We start from the raw sequence: 7,568 nt of genomic DNA, 5'->3' as shown, positions 1-7,568 counted from the left end.
AGATAACATAATCTGATAAGAAAGGCAAATGGATGACTAACAAGGCTAAGTGGAAATATAATCTATTACATAAGTTCCATAATCGATTAAAACATAAACAAAGATCTAATCCATTGTACAAATAACCTAATCTATTAGGTTAGTTCAAAGAGGAAGTTATAAGCATAAATGTATAAATAATCGATTACCTAAGTATATTAATCGATTAAAACAAAAGGAAAAGCTTAATAAATTATGCTATTAACATTATTTATTAAACTACAATAGGATTTGGTTTTTCTATATAAACCAAACTTGAGACCTGATTCTTTAAGTTTTAATTGACATATAGTAACATTCTCTCTCAGTTTTGAGTACAGGTTTTCTCAAGAAGTGTTCTTGGAGGATTTCAAGCTTCATTGGTGATCAAGAAATCAAGAATCATTCAAGATCAATTGGACTTCATTTGGATTGATACATTTGCACTATAAGAGTGTGTTCTAATAAGTTTATCATTCATTTGAGTGTTGTGACACCTGTGCTGAGTTAGCCAGGTTAGAGATTGATAGTTTCATCTCTTGTATTGGTGGAGAGTGAGTGTTTTTTCTCTTGTTTGTGTTGTATTCAGATTTGATAGTGGTGGCGATAACAATTGAGGGTTTCATTGTATTCTCAAACTCAAATTTAATTTAGTGGATTGCCTCTCAACTCAGGTTGTTAGGAGAAGACTGGATGTAGGCTTGTGAGAAACTGAACCAATATAAATCTTTGTGTGTTTTGATCTTTCTTTCATCTTTCTTTACTTGGCTAATTCATTTATCTTTGTTTATTGATTTCAAGATTCAAGAACTCTTTAAAGATTTGAAAAAGATTTTGAAAAAGGTTTAAACCCAATTCACCCCTCTTGGATTGAGATATAAGGGCTCTTACTTTTAACATAACTTACTATTTTATATGTTTAGATGTTTTGCAAGTTTCATTAGCTTTGTTGTTTTATCTTTGCATGCGAGTTAGTGGTCAGAGTCGAAATATATAGAAACAAATTAAAAGACTGAATCAAAATAAATCAAGATAAATAAAAACTGAAAACAATTAAAAGACTTGTATTTTAACACATAAACATATTACATGAATGTAAAGATGAACTCCTAAGATGAACTTCTAAGAATCTAAAAACTCCTTCTAATTTTGTGCTATCTTAAACTGTCCTAACTTATAGTGTACTCCCCTGAGTAAATGTTCCAAGATGTTGACGTGTCTAATCTCTCTTTCTCCCCCTTATTTGATAAACATCAAATGGAAAGGAGAGAAAGGACATCACCGCCCGACAGAGATGGAGTTAGTGAAGGATGGAGAAGGGAAGAGAAAAAAGGGTTGAAGAGGAATTGGGAACGAAGAAGAACAGGGTAGATAGAAAATGTGAAAGAAAATATGAAGAGGGGGTAAGGCAAGGTCTGACCGTGAAAGGTGCAGGTAGGTGGAAGAAATACTTACGTAAGACAGGTAAGTTTTGAATACAAGAGTAGGAAAGTAGGCTGGACTATCATATTCATCTTGGTCTAGTGATCAGATGAGATGATGATGATGGTATGGAGGTTTGGAAGAAGGCTTCATTGATTTGGATGATTGAGAGTTTAAGAACTCAAGATTAGAAAGAGAAGGATTAAGGTTTGGAAATCCTAGACAACTTCTAGAGATGGGCTCAACATTTAGACACCACCTAATGCATGTATGCAAATGTCTTATAGACGATTTGTCTTAGACGATACAATATATGGCGTCATACAAACTATGTGTCCTAGACGTTTGATTCTCTAGACGCTATACGAACACACTAACATATGTTGAATCAAATTCATTCAACAATTCTCATACCAATAAGGGTGATAGACGATAAATTTTATCTTCAACTAATGACTTAGTGAAGATGTCAGCAAGCTGATCTTCTATGTTTACATATTGTAAATCCACAGTATCCTTGTTAATATGATAGCATATGAAGTGGTATTTGACCTCAATATGCTTTGCGTGTGAATGCAATGTAGGATTCTTAAACAAGCTAATTGCAACATTATTATCATAGTAGATAGAAATCTTACCTTCAAAATAGTTGTAATCTTCTAGCTGATTCTTGATCCATAAGAGTTGTGAGTAGCAATGGGTGGCAAATATGTATTCAACTTTTGTTGTTGACAATGCAATCGTATTCTGCTTCTTGCTCAGCCACGATATTAGGTTTCTTCCAATGAAGTGACAACCTCCACTTCTACTCTTACGTCAACTTTATCTCGGCATCGCAGTACCCTTCCAGCTTGAAGCTTTGGCTTCTTTTATAGCATAGACCGAGACTGGTTGTTCCTTTGAGATATCGAAATATTTGTTTAACAGTGCTTATGTGGGTTTCTCTTGGATTTGACTGAAATCTCCCACACAAGTAGACATTGAACATTATGTCAGGTCTAGACGTAGTGAGGTACAAAAGTGAACCCATCATTTGTCGATATAGGTTGTTGTCCACTTTCGTTGAGCTTTTGTCTAGCCCCATGCTAGTTGGTGGATGCATTGGAGTCTTCATCTCCTTTTCTTCATCCATTTTAAACTTTTTAAGTAGCTCTTTGATGTCCTTCGTCTGGTGGATGTAGATTGCGTTCTTTTCTTGCTTGATTTGCAATCCAAGAAAGAATTTTAGCTCACCAATCATGTTCATCTCAAATTCTTCTTACATCATGATTGAGAAGTCTTGACATGGTTTTTCATTAGTAGCACCAAAGATAATGTCATCAACATATATCTGAATGATAATGAAGTCTTGATTGACATTTTTCCTGAATAGCATGGTGTCTACTTGACCTCTCGTGAAACCATTCTTTATAAGGAAGAGACTTAACCTTTCGTACCAAGCTTTGGGAGCTTGTTTTAATCCATAGAGTGTCTTGTTAAGTTTGAAGACGTGTGTAGGATTCGTTTGAGATTCAAAACCCGTAGGTTGTTCCACATACACTTCTTCCTTAATGTCGTCATTTAGGAATGTACTTTTGACGTCCATTTGATATAATCTAATTTTGTTGAACGTCGTGAATGATAAAAGAATATAAATGACTTATAACCTAGCTACTAGAGCATAAATTTCTATGTAGTCAATTTCTTTTTGCCGAGAATAGCCTTTCGCAACAAGTCTTGCATTGTTTTTTATGACTTTTCCATCTTCATCTAGTTTGCTGAGATAGACCCATTTTGCTTCGACTACATGCTTTTCTTAAGGTAGTTCAACGAGTTCCTATACCTCATTTTTCTTGAATTGATCCAACTCTATTTTTCATGGCTTCAACCAAAGAGTTATCTTCTAAAGCCTGATTGACATTCAGTATATGCTCTTGTTCTCACATGCTCATCCAAACATCCCATGATCTTTTCTAAAGGGTGATCTTTGGTGATCAAATGTTGTAGGTTGTTTGGTTCTCTTCTTTCTTTGGAAGTATTGTTGAGTGACTCTTCTTATTGACTCTTTTCTTTATCTTTGGGTGCCTTCTATGCATTTGCTTCTTTGGACAAATTATCCTCTATCTCTAATTTAGAGAAAGAGTCATCTAGCTCTGACTTGTTTAGGTCAGGCTCATGATTAAATTTAACATGGATGACTTTCTCAACTTTCAAAGTTCTAGAGTTATAAACCCTAAACGCTTTTTATGCTTCTGAGTAACCAAACATGGTTTCTTCATCCTGAGTCAAACTTCTCCATATTATCTTTAGTATTTAATATAAAATATTGAATTAAATGTTTATGTGAATGAATATAAATAAATTAAATTTTAAAATTGAATTTATATTAATTGTTTTATTCATTTGTATTAAAAAGTTTTTTTTGAAAGTGAGTATATGTTATTTAATTTTCCATTAAGGGGACGTGACTGTTAATTTGATGTATAATTGTTATTTTGATTATGTGATTATTATTTTGATGACATAATTATTATTTTGTCTCGTTGTGAAATTTCGAAGTTATAATAAAATGATGCAGTGGTTAATGTAAAATTATTTTTATAAAAAAACGTTTTGGATAATGAGTCATTATGCTTTTCAATGATTTTACTGTAATCACCACTATTAATGTAGAATATAGATTGTCATGTTTTAAATAACTTTCATGTCATTACTTTCGTGAGACTCATCACCACTACCATTGATGTAGATGATAGTTACAATACTTTATTATTCAACACATTTTAAAATTAAACAATAAAAATAACTTGTTATTTTACATTAATATTCTTATATTAATTTCAAATTTTCATATTCTTTAATATATAGAGAGACATTTAAATAAAATAAGAAAAAATATAAGCCATGGTTAAACAACAAAATATTTAACTGGAAACATATAAAAATTGAGTATTAAAAAAAAAGTTAATAAAATCCTATAATTCAACATTCTAAATACAACCATAAGATGAAAATCCTGTAGAAGTTCTTCAACGACGTCAAATGAATAATTAGTCAGAACTATTTTAGTCAAATTTTAATTAATATAAAAAGTAAAATAATATTTTATTTAGTATTTTACTTTGTTAATTTACTTTTTTTATTAATTGAAATTTAATTAAAAAGAACTTTAATTCATTATTAACTTGAGTGTCGAATAACTTACAGAATTTCCATCCAGTAAGTGTGTTTAGAGTATTTGGAAGACAGAAACCAACAACTATAAGACAAGTGTCAGACAATGAGAAGGACAATACGTAATACATAAATATTCAGTCAATAAAAAACATATTCATTTTTTCATAACAGAACTTACAAATTAAAAAAATAAAATAAAAAAACTCTGGTTTGGCATTACTAGCCTTCAATGTTTTAAATAAAAGCACAAAATAGTGAAACTCACTATTTATTATGTTTAATGTTGGGTTTGTTGGAAGTGGAATTAGAAAATATAAATAAAAGCACAAAATAGTGAGACTCGTAAGTTAATTTTCAAATAAATTATATTAGGCATTTGTCAATAAATATCCCTTATATTAAGAATGTGTTAACATGTTATAAGAAGAGTTTAAAGGAAGTTAGTAAGTTATAACTAGGAATTGTTTGGAATTGTAACTATGATTTAACTTACTATTCTCACACTAAGAAAAAAAAAATACAAATGTTAATCATATGAAATCAGTATGAAAATAAAATATTATCATTCAGTTGTGTCATGGATATAAAAGAGAAAGAGATTGAATTATACCATTAGAAGTTGCCTAAATTATTATGGAAAATGATACTTGAACAACCATTTTTTACAACATTTAGACACGCGCACACGTGTCTAAATTTGAGTGGTCCAGTTGAAAAAATTAAATGAAAATGGACCACTCAAATTTAGACACGTGTGCGCGTGTCTAAATGTTGTCAAAAATGGTTGTTCAAGTGTCATTTTCCAATTATTATATCTTTAAAACATTCATATTTAATGTGATTTTGGAAATCAAATAGTTGGTGTTATGTTATTCAGTCACCGCCTTATTGGAAAGATGGTTGTCCAACTCCCATGAATCAGCATATATTGAAAAAGTATAACCTATATATTTTATGATTTTTATTTCAAAAAAATACTATCTTAAAAAATATAAAACAGTTACAAAATCAATGACTATACTCTTTTAGTTAATTTTTAGAAGTAAATAATTTTCTAATATTGAAATTATGAAAAAAAATCTATAGACTGTTTACTTAATTTTCTTCTTATGTGTCCTGATCACAAATTCAGAAGCAGGATGTTCCAAATTATATTTACTGCTAATGAAGTTAATATTGTTGCATACTTTGATTCAGTGAATATTATTTTTTCCACCATGACATAATGCAGATTAATAGTAGCAAGAATCAGTAATTAACCATAAATAGACAACTACTTGGTCCAAAACTCGAACTTTTTAGGATTTTTTTTTATATTATATTAGAGTATTGATAAATTTCATGTGAAAGTCTCTAAATTATTTTAGTTATTTAAGTAACTTTTGAACTGTTACACATTCTTATGAATATTTTCTAAATTCATTTCTGTTTTGTCAGAAATCCACACATATAAGTGTGGATAATACCTAATTGGTTATGGAGACGGATAGATGTATATACATGTATGTTCCGTTCCTATTCCTATGTCACAGTATCCATTCTCATTTATATTACTAGAATATTAATAATTTATTAGATAATACACACACACACACACACACATATATATATATATATATATATATATATATATATATATATATATATATATATATATTATCTGTTTGACTTATTTTATATTCAAAATATTTTTTCTTTTATTACAATCAGTGAATCAAATAAATTTTAAGTCTTATAATTTTTATTACTTTTTAGTTTTTTAGTTACTATTATTTTTTTTCATACGATGATTATCTTAAATTCAAGTACTTAATATTTTAAATATATATATATATATATATATATATATATATATATATATATATATTATCTATTTGACTTATTTTATATCCAAAATATTTTAGACATTTTCAAGATACTTTAACTTTTAACGATCTTGATTATATGTTTTTTTACTTGTGTAGTTATATCCAAATAAATTTTAAGTCTTACATTTAATAATTTTTACTACTTTTTAGTTTTTTATTTACTATTATTTTTTCACACTATGATTCTCTTAAATTCAAGTATTTAATATTTTTTACCTTTATAAACTTTATTTCATTAACATTTTCAAAATTAAGAGCTGTATTGGTTGTTATCAAATTTTAGTTAAGTGTAATACATAATATTTTATATAATGTTTTCATTTTTTTTCAATTATTATTTATGCAAATATAATTTAATTCTAAATATTACATCAAATATGATTTTTTATATTGAAATAGTAGGAAAATATTGACATTAAACACATTTATATGTATTATCCAATGAAGACGAGGATAAAACAAAAGTTTCATACGTAATAAATATGAAGATAAAGATGGGTATGAATATTTATTTTGAAAATGTGATTAAATAATAAAACTCATGATCGTCCATTGCCATCCCTGCACAACTATAGTTAGAGAAAAGTGCAAATATAACTAACATTCCTTAACCTTGCAATTTCCTTGGCGTTGTAAGAAGACAACCTTCTGCATGCAAAATGGTTTTTAAAGAGGTAATAAAGGTAACTGTTTCATCAGCAGTGGTGAATAATCTTTCTACCTCACGTTTTCTTTTTTGTACCTCCATGGAAGGTTGGAAATGTCTAAAATAACAATCCATAATGAATTTTAGATTACACAATCGTATAATCTAGAAATTGTTTCAAATTGTATAATCCAAAATATATTTTTGGATCAAAAAATATATTTCAGATTATCCAATATGCTATACATTTACACATTTTTGTGTTCTATATTATGCAATCTAAAACGTTTCTAACCCATGGATAATTTGAACTTTTCCTTATGGAAGTGTAGGAAGAAGGTCCCATGGTGATAAAAGAAATACCCCAGCGCAGTCAGATATAAGAAATGTTAATATGCACTTGGTTGCATGGATCTCGATAAGATTGCAATTGCAAAATGTTGAAAAACAAGAAATGA

This window comes from Vigna umbellata, chromosome 3 (genome assembly GCF_029865625.1).
Source record: "Vigna umbellata cultivar VRB3 chromosome 3, Vumbellata_1.0, whole genome shotgun sequence".
Classification (NCBI taxonomy): domain Eukaryota; kingdom Viridiplantae; phylum Streptophyta; class Magnoliopsida; order Fabales; family Fabaceae; genus Vigna; species Vigna umbellata.
The sequence above is the reverse complement of the archived record's forward strand: the minus strand, read 5'-3'. Positions refer to the sequence as shown.